Genomic DNA, 17,444 nt, shown 5'->3' on the forward strand with positions numbered 1-17,444 from the left:
AGTACTAGCAAAGTCAAGCCACTCGCCAGAATTTAAAGCACTCAAAAGGGAGGCTGCCTCAGCAATTGGGGCTAAGACCATGCATTTTCATGTGGATAAGTTGGGTCTTAGAAGGTTTGGAAAAGCAGCTACACTGCTACTTAGGTTTTTGAGACAACCCATTGATTCACATGAGGAGTCCATATGTTCCTATGTAAGCAGTACAATTACTAACTACACAAATGTTCCCCTAATCTCAGCATAGCTATGAACAATAGCACGATAATTGTTCCAACTACATCATTTTGTATTTGAGAGGGCCAATATGAGATAAAAACAGTATAGTTCTACAGCCTTTTTTTGTGTTATTTGCTATAGCTCTAGTAAATTCTCTTCTTTTTGACTTTAATAGGTTCATAGTGATTTACCCCCTATGAAAACCTGCTGCATTGCTGTTGAAAGGCAGCTAGAAACAAGACAGCATATACGTTGCAGTATTTTTGAAAACCTGAACATCTCTGAAATAAAATGTAGAAAACCCTATAGACAATAGATAAGCCAGAAAATTCATTTATGTCACACACTGGATTCTGGGCTCACCTGAAAAAGGAACCAATTGCACAAATCCGTAATAGTTAAAGCACATCTAACAATGAACTCTGCTTTTGTGTCAGTGGGAATACCTGACAATTGTACTGAGGCTGTTCCCAGACATCATTGTGCCCAGGAGGAATTCCTTTTATTTTTTTTTTTTGGCATTTTACACCTAATACTAAAATAAACTCATGAATTTTGAGCCAATTTGTATTTTTATAAGATGAAATGTGTCTTAGATTTTTCTGCCAGTTTAGGGCTATGTTATCATGGTGAAAGTTGGCCTTATTAGGTTCATAGCCTGGAACAGACATAGGTAGAGATTTAGGCAGACAGAACACAGCTCCTTCCCTGCCACCTTTGGAGCCCAGATCCACCACATTTGTGCTCTGGACATTCAGCGCTGGGTGCTGGGGCAGGGTGGCTAATCTTCTGGTCACCCCTTCTTGTTGGCTGTGGATATCCCTCCACTGCAAAGACAACCCACCCAGGGACACCCAAACAGAATGTTATTCTTCACACTAGTAGTGAGCAAGGAGACAATCTTCTCTAACTCTCTGACCTGGACTAAGTTCTTGATTAAGCTTTAAATGAGCTGACAGTTTTATATCAACAAGCAGCAAAAAACCCCAGTCAATATTACATGATCTTCTTCATCAGAGCTTATGTAGCTTACTGTAGTTAGACATATTCACACACAGTGCTGCTGTCTGACCCTGGGGTGTGTCAAACATCTCTGTGTTGTTCTGTGGCAACCTGAAAATGATAGCATGCCTAGCATGATATCAACCAGAAAAATTAATACTAACTGATCAATAACCAGAGTAGAACAAGCTGGAAGAAACAAGGAGCAGAAATCCTGATAAACATTTTACAGGGCTTTGGAAACAGCTTTCAAAAACTGAAGAGAGAGTGAAGTCCCTTCAGCAGGACACTGTTGTCAAGTTCAACAGCCTCATAGAGAGGTTCTCACACCCCATAAACGCTTTAGGCTGGATTCTTAAATCACGCTGCTAAACCAGACTTTTACACACTACTGAATTCTTGTAGACCAGTAAGTGAATTTAGCCCACCAGGTTTAAAGGTAAAATTACAATTTGACCCCAGCATAATTGACATTAGAACCAGGTCATTCAGGTCTCATAGTATTTTGTATGAGACTCTGCAAACTTCAGAACAATTCACATTCTGTAGGACACTTCCACAGGAGTGTTGTGTTTGTACAAAACATCCAAACAGCTTTTTCTTTAAACACCAGAACATCTCCTTACACTTTCTTCATTTCCAAATTCAGCTCCACTTATGTAATGCAGACCACCGAGCTGAATGATACCATTGCTTCTAATGTATTTCTTTTGTTTTGGCTTTGCAGTCTGATTTAGTACTTAGCTTCGTCACAATTTACTGAAGTATAAAAACATCAAGTGAATCCAGAAAAATACTTCACCCCTGCATCTTGCTTTAGATTCACTCTTTCAATGATAAAATTAGAACCTTACGCCTAGACAAGGTGTCAACATTTGCCTAAAAAACTTTATTTGTAGAAGCTTATAAGTAGGTCATCAGCACACACAACACAGACAAACATCAACAGTGATTAGAAAACCATCTCAGCTCCAGGATGAAAGTCTTGGTTTAATGTACTTGATACCAATGCCATTTAGTTTGTTTTTAAATTACAGAACAGTTAAGCAATTAGTGGATTTCCTACTTTGAAGAGTGTTTTATGTTCTATATATAAAGCAGGACTCCAGAAATAGAGAGGCAGTGGACGGCATCATTGTTTAAAAAAAAGCAACAAGCAAAAAAGCCACCGAAATTGAAGTAATAAATATTCTAGAAGAGGACAAATTAGATTGCATCACTCTACAAGGCATCAGTTTATTAAGCAGGATTTGCATGGACGTTACTGATTTCACTCAAAGAGTGAGCATTTAAAAAGTATGGTTTTTCTATTACCCTAGTTACAAATATATTAGTTTAATGTGCAATTTTCCCCAATGTAACTGGGGAAGTTATGTTTTCTTGTAATATTTGCATTAATAAACATAAACAATGGCAGAAGGAGTTGTTATGATTTAGGTGTAGTGGAAGAAAATGAAAAAAGTCGTTTTCCTAAAATATGGATTTGGTCAGGTGGGCTGTGTGCTTTTCAAATTGTTTTCTTGCATATTTAATCAATGTGAGACATACTTATGCAAGCTGAAATAGGTAGCAGTCTGTGTCCCAGGCTGTTCTGTTTCACAGTCTTCAGACTGAGATTTTATAAAGCTGAATGAATTATTTAAAAAATGAACTAAAATAATCTTCAGCAGGTGGCATAAACCAAGGAAAAGCCAAAGAACTCATGAACTACCAGCAAATCCTTAGTTCAGTTCAATGCAGTATTGGGAAGATGCTCAGTTTTTCAAGAATTGCTTCTTTTTTATCAAGATTGCTGAAATACAGGGATGTATGCTCAAAATGATCCATGGAAACACTATAATAACCTGGGGGGCAAAGCCCCCCAAATCCTACTTACACAGTGGCATAGATACACTTTCTCACACCCACATGTGTATCTCAGCAGATATGTGTGCCTGACACAAACACACGGGTGAAAATATGTACCCAAACACCTCTAGGTCTACATAGTTAGATAAACACTGTCTAGAAATAAACCCACATTTCTATGAATCTATTCATGTAATACATCTTTATGCATCCAAGGAAACACGAGCGTAGATATACACACATACACACCCAGATACATAGGGACATAGGCACATACATAGGCACAAACAACTCTAGAAGCACACATGTATACCTATACAGCTGGATGCATACTCACATGGACAGAGAGACAGGAATATATGAGGGAGAGTTTACACTGGCTCTATCATCCCTGCTAATTTCTCCTTTCTTTTTGAAGCCTTCCAATTTTAGGATCTTGTAGTGAGCCAGGTCCCTGCAGGGGAGATACCTCAGGAGGAGCAAAAGCACTTCCAGTTTCTTTAATGCTCCCCACCTCTCTCCCAGCAGCAGATCCAAGGAAATGAGCTGGGTACCCAGCACGGCTCTCCCAGCTGCTGGCTCGGCACTTTCCACCCCAGTTTAGGGAAGACTATAGGGTGGCAAGCTTATGATCTCCTCCCTTCGCCCCCGAAGCCTGCCTCTGCGGGAGCAGGAGCCGCTGGGCAACATCTGGATACAGCTGCTCTGCCCTGGGAGAGCCAGCCCCTTTCTGCCCGTTCCCCCCCTCCACAGTTGAGGACTACGGGGGTCCCTCTGCATCCCACCTGCCCCCTGCAGGTGTGGAAGCCTTTGAAACAGCCACTCTCAACTTTTTCCCTGGTGCACGACCCGCAATACCCCGGGCAGCGGCTGCATCTCTTCGGGAGCACAGGAGGGGGGGTGTGCGGGTTTCAGGGACCCGGGATGCAGGGATCAAGGCTGCAGGGTGTGGGATGCAAGGACTGGGATGCGAGATGCAGGGATGTGAGGACAGGGATGCACGAATCCGAGGCGCAGGGTGAAGGGACAGGGATGTGGGATGCAGGGACCAGGGTGCGGGATCCAGAACCCAGCTCCTTACCGTGCAATGAAGGTAGGTCCCGGCGAGGGTCTCCAGCTGCTCCCGGGCATCGCGAGCCTCCCGATGTGCTCGTTAAACATCCACAGGGGAGTCTCACCCCCCAAACTGCTGCTTCCTCTGGGAACAGTCACGCTTTCTCCCCCCCGCCTTGGACCGGATCCCTATACAAACTCATCAAGGCCTCCTAAGCGGTCAGAGGTAAGGAAGGAGGAGAAGAGGGAGGCAGCGGGAAGGAGAGACCGCGATCACCAAGCGATGATCCCTTTCCCTTCCCCTCTCCCCTGGAGCACCCGCTTCCCGTTCCTCTGAGCAACTTTGGCTCTCCTCGGCCAGGCAGCGCCTGGTACCAGCGCTGTGAACTGGAGTCCCGTTTCACAGCCCGGCATCTTTCTAGATTTCCGCTCCTTTCCGGACAAAGGGGACTGGTGCAAAGCTTTAAATTAGGAGGCGACCTAGAGTTGGGAAGACGAGGAGTGAGAACCCGCTCCCGGCACCCGGGGCATGCGGCAGCTCCGCAGCGGAGGGGCCGGCAGAGGCGAATTCCTACCGCTTATTCATTTACTGCGTTTCTAGCTCTAACTTTGAGGCTGGCTATTGCCCCCGGCGCGGCGGGGAGCGGGGCTGGGGCAGGCAGCCCTCGGAGGGAGGCGAGCCGCTCTCCGCACGCTGCGAGGCTGCCGGCCCCGCGGCTGTTTAACCGCGCCGGCAGCGCGGGCAGGAGCGCAGCCCGGTCCCCGGGGGGACACACAGAGGGAGGGGGGGACACGGGGACGCTGCTGTCGCCTGGCAACCCTGCATCCCTGCCCGAGCATCCCTCCCCCAGCGCCCTGATTGGGCGGGGACGGGGACTCGGGGTGATGAGGGGGGCGACCCTCCGAGGATGCTGCGCTCTGGCGCTGAGGCTTGTCGCATCCTCAAAAAGCCGTGAGCGGGCAGGGGGGACTGAGAGCAGACGGGAGAGCAGAGGCAGTGCTGGGTGTTGTATCACCATCCTCCTGCCTTCTCTTATCCAGCCGGCTTGACAAATCTGCTTCTGCTCTACATCTCCTAGAAAAAGAATGTATTAATCTCCTAGAAAAAGAATGTACTACATCCCCTAGAAAAAGAATGTATTAATCGCCTAGAAAAAGAATGTACTGCATCCCCTAGAAAAATAACGCATTTGTGTATCTATAGATACAAAATATATAAATATATGTTTATATGTAGATGTATATAACTAAACTTATGCATATACGATGCATGTTATCTGTATATATTCTAACTCTCCCATATGGGAAGACAGAAGGGAAATAGTTAGTGAGAAAGATCACTCCAGAGTGCAGCAAAACTGGATGCAAAAGGGAAAAAGAAAGGTACTTTTTGTGTTATGTATCTTTGAAAATCAAAGGTTTACATCACCCGTAGTGTTAACAGGAGGTCGTGGTCCTTAAAGAGAGAATTAAACACCATGAGATGCATGAGCTGTGACAGTCCGTGAGGGTGGATGCGTTGACTTCAGAGAGGGTGAGTTTAAGCTGTTCTGCATGGAGCACTGCTGCTATCACAGGTGGCTTCATTGCTCATCCTCTGCTCTGGGGGACAGTGAGCAGCTGCTGGTTGAGTGGCATGGAGAGGGTGTCCATAAAATCCCAATACCTCCCTTTCCATTGGGACAGTGTGAATTTCTCACCTCTAACTCTTCAGCAGGGGGAAAGCCATCATCCGCTTCTCCCTGAATGCTTCCCCTCACCTTCGGATTTGCCCCCAGCCCTGCTCCCCACTTACGTACCATCAGTGCTCGGGTAAAGCAAGGGGAGAGGCACTGCAGTCAGGAGCTGCAATCCAGCAACTCACATGGGGCCACTATTGTTACAGCAGCCGTGGTTCTGGTAAGGAGTCAAGCCAAGGTAAAATGAAATAAAACAAAATAGAATCTGTTTCTGCTTTTTAATATTTTATGTTAAGTTATTTAACATCTGCTTACTTTTGTGATCTACCCATTACATTTGAGCTACTTGGATAATTTTATGATTTTTTTTTTTCTTGGAAGCCAAGGACATTTGCTAAGATGTGCATGTAAAATTGTTTCATTAAGGACTTCAAAGTTAAACAGGGAGCAAAATGAAAGAGCCCAGTTCCTCTCAGGTTTACCCTACTGTAAACTGGATTAAAATGTACATGAGACATTGCAGTAACATCAGGGCAAACTGGAATGAATACGAAATCAGTCTCATGTCTTTTAAATCATAATGCATTTTGACAAACAGGTCTGGAATAATTTGTTTTCACAGTCTTGCAGGCTGATTGCCAGGAAAGACTAGTGGAAGGAAGGATCTGATTCTGCATTGCCTTGTACACAGCAGTCATGTTTCAAAGTGAGTATAAAAGTAACTTTTTGGTTGCATAGGAAATAAAACCCACTGTGTATGAAATTGGTCTCCACAGGCACCAGGTGGAATTTAGCTGAAATGTATTGTATGATTTGAAGCAGGCCACTTAGAGTCAAGGAGGTGACCTGGTCATTCATGCCTTTGCTTTGAGAAGCATTCTTGGCACTGATTTTTCACTTTTCCCATGCCTGCTGCTGCACAATGTCTGACAACGGTCCCTAACATTGCTACTACTTGCATTTATACCTGATTTATGGCTACTGAGAAGCAGGAAAACAAACCTGAACAGCTGACTAAGCTGAAGGCAAAGGCACAAGGGTTTCATTCCCACTTTCTGCCAGCACTCTTCCTCAGCTAGTTCTCCTAGCACAACAGGGTCTCGCTTTAGACAAAAGAGAATTTATCCCAGTCCTTCCAAAGCAGGATTCTGGAAACCTTATTTCAATGTATGACTCTGGCAGAATCATCTTTATTTTTGTAGGCATAGCAACTGTGCCTTCAATCCCTTTTGAGGTAGCATGTGCTACATCCAGAGGATGCTGTGAAGATGCAGTCCCACACTGAGCATGTGTTTTCAGATAGTCCCATGCCAAGACTTATGGGTACACACAGTGTTACAGTGCAGGGCAATCCAGAGACCTCAGTGAAGCTTTGTGTTAAGCTGTGTTTGGGTGTCAGTAGGCAAATCACTCACTTGAGGCTAAATTGTGCACCTTATGCTGCACTTGACTGTAGATATACTCATGGTTAGACACAGCAATCAGGCTGTGTAAGTTCTGCCAGGGGACAGCTTTGTGAAAACAGTCAGCAGCTCTCAATGTCTTTGACCTGGATCCAAAGAGTCTTCATGTGAAATTTATTTATTTATTTCTGTCTCTGGCACAGGACTGTTAAAGCAACATTAAAAGTTTCTGAAATAGGAACATTTTTATTTGTGAATTATCTGTTAAAGAAATAATAGTTATAGTTCTTTAAAAGATAGATTCCTTTCAAACTGAGCTCCCACATCACACCAAAGTGAGTTTGTACAAAGCTCTGATGAGTGGAAGAATTTGCTTCTTATAAAATTCATGAATGTGATTAATTAACGGCTTACCACCACAAATAAACAGATGCGTATCTTTTCCTTACATGGAATTTCAGCATGAGCTTCAAGATCGTACGCATGGGAACCTTCTAATTTTACATTTGACGGCAAGATACTGTTCCAGCAAAACAATTTGTAGGGTTCCCTAACTTGCTATAAGCAGCTGTTTTGAGACACGCTCAAGTTATTTGCTGATTAAAGCCTAAAGTGATGCTTTAGAAAATTGCAAGTGTGCATATTCAGCCAGTGAGTGATCTATGGATTGGGCCCAGCCTACCTGAATAATTCATGAGGCCTATGATCTTTCCTCCTTTCCTGGGGACCTTATAGAAATAGACAGGGAATAGGGCCATGGATCAATGCATCTTTTCTAACAAATTGCTCCCTGCCACCTGACTTCCAACAGCTCTGCAGCTGCTTGCTTTGTGTGTGCCTGGGCATAATCCTATTCTGTGGCAGCAGTCCTGAGCTAACAGTCATGGTCATCACCACCGGGCCAAGCCTGGTGTATCTCAGTGGTTTGGGGCACACAGCAGCAGCGCCTAGAGATGATATTGTGTTCTCCTGGGAGTCTGCCAATCTCAGGGTGCAAAAACCAGTTGGATGGATCAGGAAGGCTACTGTCCCATTTTTAGGTAGGCACAGGGGTCTAGATGTGTCTCCATAACACTTTGGCCATGGCAGTATCCCTCTTTGGAGACACAAAGGCAAAAAGTTTATGCTGGCTGATGCAGAGATCTACAAAGTACCACGCTGCCTGGCTCATCCCTACCGGCCAATTGTAGGTGACATAGACATACCAAAGTAACAGCCCAAGAGCACATGGCTTTGGGGGACATGTCTTCCCATCTGGTAATTACTAGGGGAGACCCACAGTTATGAGAAGTGTGAAGGGTGTCACTCTGTCATACTTAAGAGCCTCATCAATCACTGTGGAAAATTATGCACTATTGTGATGGTTTGACTCTGACTGGACACCAGGTGTTCAGTCCAGGTGTCCACCAAAGCCACTCTATTCCTTCCTGCCTCAGCTGGACAGGGGAGAGAAAATATAATGAAAGGCTCATGCGTCGAGATAAGGAGAGGGAGAGATCACTCAGCATTTACCATCAAGGGCAAAACAGACCTGACTTGGGGGAAAAATTAGTTTATTACCAATCAAATTTGAATAGGATAATGAGAAGTAGACCCAGATCTTAAAAACACCTTCCCTGCACCCCTCTCTTATTCTCAGATTTAACTTTACTCTGTATTTTCTCTACCTCCTCCCTCACAGCTGCACAGGGGGACAGGAAATGGAGGTTGCGGTCAGTTCATCACATATTGTCTCTGATGCTACTTCCTCCTCAAGGTGGAACTTCAGTGGTGGGTCCATCTTGGAGCTGCTGGCATTGGCTCTATCAGACATGGGGAAGCTTCTAGCAGCTTCAATAGAAGCCACCCCTGTAGCCTCCCAAGCTACCAAAACCTTGCCAAGCAAACCCGGTACAAGTGTACCAAGAAGTGGCAATCTACTGAGTTTCTCCTGGGACAATTGTGCATTTTCTTCCCTCTTAACAACACTGATGGTTGATTAACTTCATCATGAAGCTTATCATCAAAATGCAATGTCTTCTTATTGCTAATTGTTTTTTAAGAGATTTTAGGTCAGTACACATGGTGCGAAGTGTCCCCATGTGCATTACTGCTAACAATGTTTATCCTCTTAGGGCTGCTAAGAGGCACCCATGGAGACTTCAGTGACATTGCTATTTCCTGCCAGATGTGCAGTGAAGACTTTTTCAGCTGCCTGAAGGGATATTGGTCTAGCACCAACATGGAGAATATGCCATGATGTGCTCAGGCATTTCTTACACAGTCTGAGCCTTTCTCAGTCATAAGGACAGTGGAAACTGACTATAAGGCTCAAGACAACAAAACCCTGGGCTTCACATGGTATGGTATGGCATGGCGCGTGGAAGGAAGATGGCATTCAACACTGTCTGTGCACATGCAGCAGGATCCACCCTTCTGCCTCCACCTCCCATGACCACCAGTGTCCCTACCTACCCTCTCTCCTCAGCTCCCCTTTCCTCAGCCAGCTTTCCCATTTCCTTCAAACAGTTTCCCTCCGCCTTTCTCATCTTTTTCCTTTTTACTCTTTAGACAGTTGACTGCCTGCTCATGCCTGTTGGCCATGTCTCCAGTTAACTCCAAGGTTTCCTTTCCCCTTCTCAGTGAAGAAACCTCTTTCCATGGAAAAAGCCAGCAGCTGTTGTTCATCTTCGTCAGATACAGCAGGGGAAAAGGCCTGGCTTCACTGTGGGAACTAGCTGCCCTCTTTCCACCTCTGCTTCTTTCTCAGAAATCAGGTTTCCCAGCATACTAGCGGGGACAAGCAGGACACCCAGCTGTCACCCAAGTGGGGCCCCTCTATAAAAATACATGAACAGCAAGGCTCCTTCCAGGTCCCTGCCAGATATATACAAGTATACACACTCCACTTGCACCCTACAACGCTTCCCTAGCCAAAATCCTAATGCAGTTTGTGCAGGTGCAGGGATGAGCATAGCACAGGCTCTGCCTGATATGTGTAGCATATAACTCCATTTTTTCTTCGGCTCATTACTCTGGAGCCAAAGTTCATAATCAGTCTGCATCTTGTCACTCCATCCTTCCCTAAGTCTGTGATATAGCAGGTGATATCTGTCTTCTGAGAGGAGATTAGCCTTTCCCAGAAGGAGCAGGGGTCTTCCTCATAAGGGGACAGGGCACAACACAGCAGCACTTTCAGATCTCTGCCATACAATATAAATTAATATGTGCAGATGACCCCTTTCTACAAAATCCTGACTGTTATCTCTTTTTGCTACCATGTGAATAATTGGGTACTAGATACCGGAATCACCTAACATATTTTCCTGTTGACTTAAGTCACCTTTACACTTCTGTGTGTTATTATTATCTTTATTAATATTTCAGCCTCTAGCAACCTGGCTTCTTCCAACCACTCCTTCCTCCCTCCTGAAAATCCCCTAACAACATCTCTTCTGAAACACTTTCCCTTCCCCCATCTCTTTTCTCTGAAGGAATTATTGCATTTACATATTTCATTTAAGGTGCTTAGGAATTATTGACAAGTTTGTTTTGCCCCAGGGGGTTATGCGACACAATCAAGTTATGAGCCACTTAAAGCATTGTCTGGCTGATGGAAGGGATTGCTTGTGACTCTGAATTAGGGTACAGGCCAAGAAATGTAGCACAGTGCTGTCAGGGGCTGTGGCACATAGAACCATTTCATTTATAATCCCATCATATCTATGACCTACCACATAGAGAGCAAGGCAAAAGATCTGCATTTTCCCATTAGCTCAAGATACAGGCTTCCTGTGAAATAATTTACTCACAGCCCCTATGCCACTATTTTGCAAGCCTGAAAACCCTGTTTTTATTATGTCAGTGAGTGTATTTCAGACTTCCTTCACACTGAGAACCCATCTGGATATACTACTGTCTAAATGTCCTGCTGAGATTCTGCTTTGCCAATAGTTAAAACTGAATGGCTAAATTTATAAACAGGAAGTTTATTGTGTTTGTCTGCTGAAAGATATTCTGGATTTTATTTTGGCTGGGATTTTTGTTTTTGGTGTTTTTTTGTTTTGTTTTGTTTTCTTTTTCCCAACTGTTTGATTCTATTCGCACTCCTGAAAGAAACAGCAAGTCCAGAGTTAGAAAGCTGAAATAAAAGGAATGAAGTTCCTGGAAATGGGAGAATAAAAAAAAAAAGAAAAAAATTCCAAACCAGTCACAAGTGGAGGATCTCGAATTTCTTTCTTTTAACAGAGACAAACTATTTTCCAACAAGGAAGACATACCTGTGCTTCGAAAAATGCCACTAACACAAACTATACACTGAAGAAAATAGCACTTGGGCCCTTTTAAAGCCTTTTATTGAATGGCTTTTTTTTTTTGTTTGTTTGTTTCTTTCTCAGAATGCTCTTGTCCTCTCAAATTTAAAAAAAAAGGGGGAATAGAGGCAATTGAGAGAGCTGCATGTTTTCCTTTCAGCTTGTTCTATTTAAATTGCATACCAGTAAATGCGGTTAGGAGAATAACTTGAGTTTGCAAAGCAGTCCAAATTTAGGAAATATGAGAATTAACATTGACAGTGGGATCTTAATTCAGATCCCTTGTGCGTGTGAATGTTGATACACTCTTTAATTGGTTTAATACTGTCTTTTTTCTTTTGCAGAAAATCCTGACACATTCAGCACCCTAAAGAAATAGGATTTCGCCAATGGTTTCGCTTCTCTGTACTGCTCAGTGGCTCTGCCTTGTATAGCACACATTAGTATCACCCTGCATTATGGACAGAATGGTCCATTTCTTCTCCAGATAAACATTTAAGTGTGTTGCAAACTTTTTTTTTTAATTATTATTATTATTTCATTTAGTTTTACTTCATTCCCAAGGTAAGGGATTGTACTTTGGGTTTCAATTTCACAGAAGTGACATAGGTATTAAAACCTGAAAGTGTTTGTGACTTCTAGGTGCCAGATTTTTCATGTTTAGGAGGTTTACACTGTCTGAATAGCTTAATTATACATTGAAACAATGGCTGTTGCTCATCTGTGCTCCAAGTTACTGGGTGTTATTGTGTTCTAGAATTTGGCTGAGAGAACAATATAGTTTTCTTAGATTAGTTCTCATACGTGACTAAATATGTTTGAACGAAATTATGTGTAGAGACAAACTACATGGAAAAGTCCATGCCAGTAACTAAATTTTGACAAAGGTGTAAGCCATTATAATCAGAGCTTCATGATAGGAAAAGCTCAGTGGTTGGACTACTACTTGGTATTAGTCCTGGAGCCCTAACAAACTCCAATAACTTACTAGTAAATAATGAAGATAGTTTGGTTTAAAATACCAGTTAACATCAGCAAGGTAATGATCATGCATTATCCAAATCTTATTGATACCTTCACTCTGCAAAGCCAATGTCATGAGTCCTGTGGGATGGCAGGGGTGTAGGTGACTTGCTCTTTTATTGGTCTCTGTCTCTTACAGGTTCCTTGCCAAATGTATCTTATTTTCAAACTTCATAAGAATATCTCTATGTGGGTTTTTACTCCCTCCTTCCCACATATGGGAAGGCTGAGATCACATGCAGATAGTTGCTAGAGATGGTGGACTTGCTCAACTTCCCATTCTTCCTATTAAAGTGGGCTGCCAGTGTTGGCTCTTAAATAATCATGAGGGCTAAGCTGCCCATCATCTATCTGCTGATCGCACGTTCACAACAGTAATTCCATTTACATGTCATAATTTTCTATGTAAAGACTTAATGAACGAAAAATCCTTAATTTTCCAGGTAGTAAATGGCAACCGACACCAAACCCTCTCACTGTAGTATGTCCTCATTTCACCTGGTTTTAACTTTACAGCATGTTTTGAAAGATGTGGACTTTGGACTATTGTGGAGAGAGGGTTTCAGAAGTGAAAAAAAGAGTGAGAAGATCGCTAAAGTACAGATCCTAGATGGATTATGGCCTGGTAGTTTCCTTACAGCGTGGAAGAAGCACCTCATGTGGTTATCAGAAACTGGCCTATGAATAGAAATAGCTTCCTAAGAACACTATTGTGAGATCACACCAAATGCCCATCCAGGACAGTCTTTTCTGTCTAGTCATGGTCACTAGCAGATGCTTAGAAAAACATGGTGACTGCACAAGGCATAATTTTTTTCTCTTGATATACCAGTTATAGCTTCCAGTAACCTGTGGTTTAGGGACCTTAATCTTCTCCTGTTCTCATTATCCTGTTTGCCTTTACAAAGCCCTGCTGCAGGGAATTCCCTGCCATGTGTGAAAAGCACTTCCATTTTCAGCCTGCCTCAGCAAGAATCCTGATTCTGAGCAATCATGAATACTTTTTCCTTCCTCATCCTCTTCACACTTCTCATGGCTTTAGACATTTGCCATATCCCTCCTCTGCATGAAAGCTGAAAAATTCTAGGCTGCTTTGTTTTCCTTTCTCATGGTTTGCTTCTGAACACATTTTTCCCCTTCTTTATTCTCTGTTTAGCTTCACAGTACCTTTTTCTCAGATCAGCAGAACACTGTTTGGAGCCCTCAAGGTGTGGGATTAATACTTATTATTACAGTGTCTTAATGATATTGGTTTTCTTTATTTTTTTGCTGTCCCTTCCTAATAATTTCTAATATTTTCTTTGTAATTTTGACAGCTGAGCTGGCATTTTCAGAGAAATATCTTAAGCAGTGATAGTTACATTAGAGTCCATTGTATCATACACATAACTCCAGTTATTTTTTGTCTCATCTGCAACATTTCACATTCATTGACAGTGACTTTCATCTGTAATTTTGTTGACCAATTAGTCAATATTGTGAGATCCTTTTGTGCCTTGTAGCTGTTAGTTTTACTTTTCAGCATTACGAATCTCCCTCTCCATGAGTAACAGTCTCATGTCTCATTAGCCAATCATTTTCCAGATCTTTCCAGACTGTGTTAAGCAATATAAATCCGAGAACAGACATTTGCAGAACTCACTAGGGGAGTCTTCCTTCATAACAAAACCTGAACATAAATCCTTACGCTTTGCTTCTTCCTTCTACTTCCTCTTGTCTTCACTAAGTTTCCTTGAGAATCTTTTGTGAGGATATTAGTCAAAAATGTTGTAAAGATACAAATAGAGGTCACCTGTATCTGTTTGCTTACAGGTTCCAAAGTGTTCTTGCAACCATATGCGGCACAGCTTTCTCCATGTCAAGAACCTTTCCCAATAGATTTGTACACAAATTAGTTAACACTGTTCCTTGCCATAGTTTTCATAGCCATTGTCTGGTATGACAGACAGATTTATTCAACTGTAATTCTCCAGATCACCCCCAAAAAATGCTTTAAACAACACCTGACATAGTCTATTTCTTTGGAAACAGGGCTGTTTCAAGGAATACGTTAAAGACTAGAGGCAGTAGGTCAGCAATTTCATATCTGAATCCCCTGAATCCCTTTACCACTTGGGTCTGGCAATTTTTTATTGTTTGTTTTATAATTTTTTATGTATTGCTGCTCTTGACAGCTGAATTTGAGTGTTTCTCAGACTTGTCACCTGTAAAGAAAGGCTATGGTGAACACTGGTGCAAAAAAATAATCATTTGTTTTCTGTTACAGCCTTAGTATCCTTTGGTGCTTTTTCTATACCTGGACTATTATTGACCCCTTAACTCTGGCAACTTTCTCCTGATGTAGTAAAAAAAAGAGAAAAGCTATTTGCCTTGATGCTTTTTTTACATATTGCACCTCAAAACCTTTTTCTGTTTAGTGTATGACACTGAATGAAGATTTTTATATATTGTAAAGCAATTGCCTGAATCCTATCTCTAAGGCCAATAGGCAATCCCCTGCAGAGGAGGGAAAAATGTCAATAATCTATGCTGAAGATGAGCTTCCCAGCTATTCATGAAGCAGGGATATTTGTGGCTGGTGCCTGAAGCATCTAAGAACAATTTAGTGGAATCTCAAAGTACACTTCCAGTTACCTCTTCCACTGGTCCAGTGACACAGATTTACTTCATCAATTCTCATCAGGCTGTCAAGGCTTACTGTAGAAGGCCTTGCAGAGAAATAAATGGGAAATACTTTGCTGACCCTCCTGCTCAAAAGAATTTTCATGCTTTGGACTGGCTATTTCATTTCTGACTCCCTCACCTTTCTGGTCTTTCTTCTAAACATTAAGAATGTCAGAGATATTACCCTAGCAGTAAAAAAGACCTTTTTTCATGTGTTTCTGTTTCATATTTCCTGAATTGCTTTTATGAGAGCAGAAAAGGAGAAGGGGAAGTGAAATGTCTACCTTATTACACCAGCCTGATCAATATATGTCTTTTTTGCACTACAGTAGAAAGATGAAGTTGGCTTAGTTGGTTTCATAGCTTGCAACTAACTTTCTTTACTTCAGGCTAGGCAGACCTGAAGGAAACCTGTGCATGCTAATGGATAAAAAGTCTTGAAGATGTCTGCAGAGAAAAGGTGCTTCCCTCTTGTTCCAACATAGCAGGTCCTGTTGACATAGCTCAACCAGAGAAAGAGGAAAACTGGCCCCAAGTGTCTGCAAAAGCTTGGCAGATTTATTAAAAGTACCTAGTAACAACTACTTATATATAACATAGAAACATACATTCCTAAGTACTTGAGACAACCCTATGCTCAGAGGTGACTACCAGAATAACTTTACTTTTCCTAACTTTCTAGTCACAGACAAAGTAACAAGAAAATAGTCAAACATATAAACACATATGAGAAAAAGGCAACTGAAAAAAGGCATTTCAGAAAATGCCTTTCAGAAAAAAGGCATTATGCTGATGCTCCCATGGGAGACCAGGATATCTGCAGGTGGAAATATGTCAAAGAGATGACACTGCTTTAGGAGGAAAGCATGTGGAGGGACAAAGCTGGAGTCAGAGACGCAGCTGATATAATCCTGAGGCTACAGTTTATAATTCTCAATCTTATCTTATTGCAAGGATTGTTATAACTAACATTACACATAATTAATATATGTTATATATTAAGCATAATGCATAAACATGGTGCATGGAAACCTTTGAGATGTGTTGCCACCACAGTAAATGCTTTATGTGTTACTGGAACTCATCTTTTCTGCAGTTATATTCAGTCAAAACACACAAATACAATTGCTTGTACAACGTAGTGGTGCTTGTGTTTCAAATTGGATGGCTCCAAAGAGGGACAGGCTGCAAAATACGTGGGTGCAACTCCACAACTGGTATCACAGCCTCTCAATAAATGTCAGTGCTGGTTTGTACTCCTACACCAAGTCATGCTAATCCTTCACATCCTTCCCAAGGTTCCCTTCTCCTCTTCCTAAAAGGTGCACCACAAACCATGAACCTTACAGCAATGCTGAGAACCACAGCTCCTGGCTTCAGAGGGGATTATTGCACACAGAAGAAAGTACAATGTGAAACGGCAGGTATGAAATCGCGTGTGGCATCTCCTGTCTGATGAGGCTAAGCCAAGGTGAATAGCTGAGGTGCAGCTGCCTCAGGCTTGTGCTGCAGAAGCCATAGGTGCAGGAAGCAGTCAATGCCTGCCACTGATGAAGCAGGTGGGACAGGCAAAGGGAAAGGTTTCATCTGCCATAGATTACAATCCAAGCAACTGCAACAGAATGAAAAAGGTCTGAAACTCAGCTGACACATCAGCTGTGAATTGTATCGCTGAGAATTAGACCTCAAGAATTTGAAATACCTACAGCATAAATCGGTACAGTGGACTAGTTACTTTTGGATCATTATATAGCCACTGGAGAGAAGAAAAATTATTTTCCTTTTTTTTTTTTAATTTTTTTAATTTAAAGTGTGTAATTGATCTTACCTATTTTAGACATATCTTTTTAGATGTAGGGTGTTAGACGATCAAGGAACAAGTTCTTTACTATGAGGGTGTTGAGTCACTGGAACAGGTTGCCCAGAGAAGCTGTGGCTGCCCCATCCCTGGCAGTGTTCAAGGCCAGGTTGGACACAGGGGCTTGGAGCAATCTGCTCTAGTGGAAGATGTCCCCGCCTGTGGCAGGGGGTTGGAATTGGATGATCTCTAAGGTCCCTTCCAACACAGACCATTCTGTGATTCTATGATTAACATCCTTAAATTGCCTATTTCTCTCTGCTAATTGTAAAATGAGTCTTGGGAGCTAAGACAGATTGAGTTCCACACTAGATGCTTGACCAGATGAACACCTCTGTAAATGCTGTAGTTCTCTTGTCTGAACCCTAAAATAAGCCCTGACAGGCATGGGGATGTACATGGTGAG

At 42.5% G+C, this 17,444-nt stretch overlaps 1 protein-coding gene and 1 long non-coding RNA gene across 3 annotated transcripts in view; one reads left to right on the forward strand and one right to left on the reverse strand.

Annotated features, from left to right (window-relative positions):
* GRM3 (glutamate metabotropic receptor 3) overlaps positions 1–5,495 on the reverse strand; it is a 106,307-nt gene extending 100,812 nt beyond the window's left edge. The window contains exon 1 of one of the 2 annotated variants that reach the window (XM_030479882.1): positions 4,148–5,495. The gene's annotated coding sequence lies outside the window, so the exon portion shown is untranslated. Of the gene's footprint in view, positions 1–3,403; positions 3,720–4,147 lie in introns of those variants that run through there. The other variant, XM_030479883.1, reaches the window with a different exon arrangement.
* Positions 4,694–16,784, forward strand: LOC115605472. The gene is made up of 3 exons (XR_003990610.1): positions 4,694–6,018; positions 6,421–6,504; positions 11,838–16,784. It is a non-coding gene; the product is annotated as an uncharacterized LOC115605472 (long non-coding RNA).
* Positions 16,785–17,444: the final 660 nt, after the last annotated feature.

This window comes from Strigops habroptila, chromosome 3 (assembly GCF_004027225.2).
Source record: "Strigops habroptila isolate Jane chromosome 3, bStrHab1.2.pri, whole genome shotgun sequence".
NCBI lineage: Eukaryota > Metazoa > Chordata > Aves > Psittaciformes > Psittacidae > Strigops > Strigops habroptila.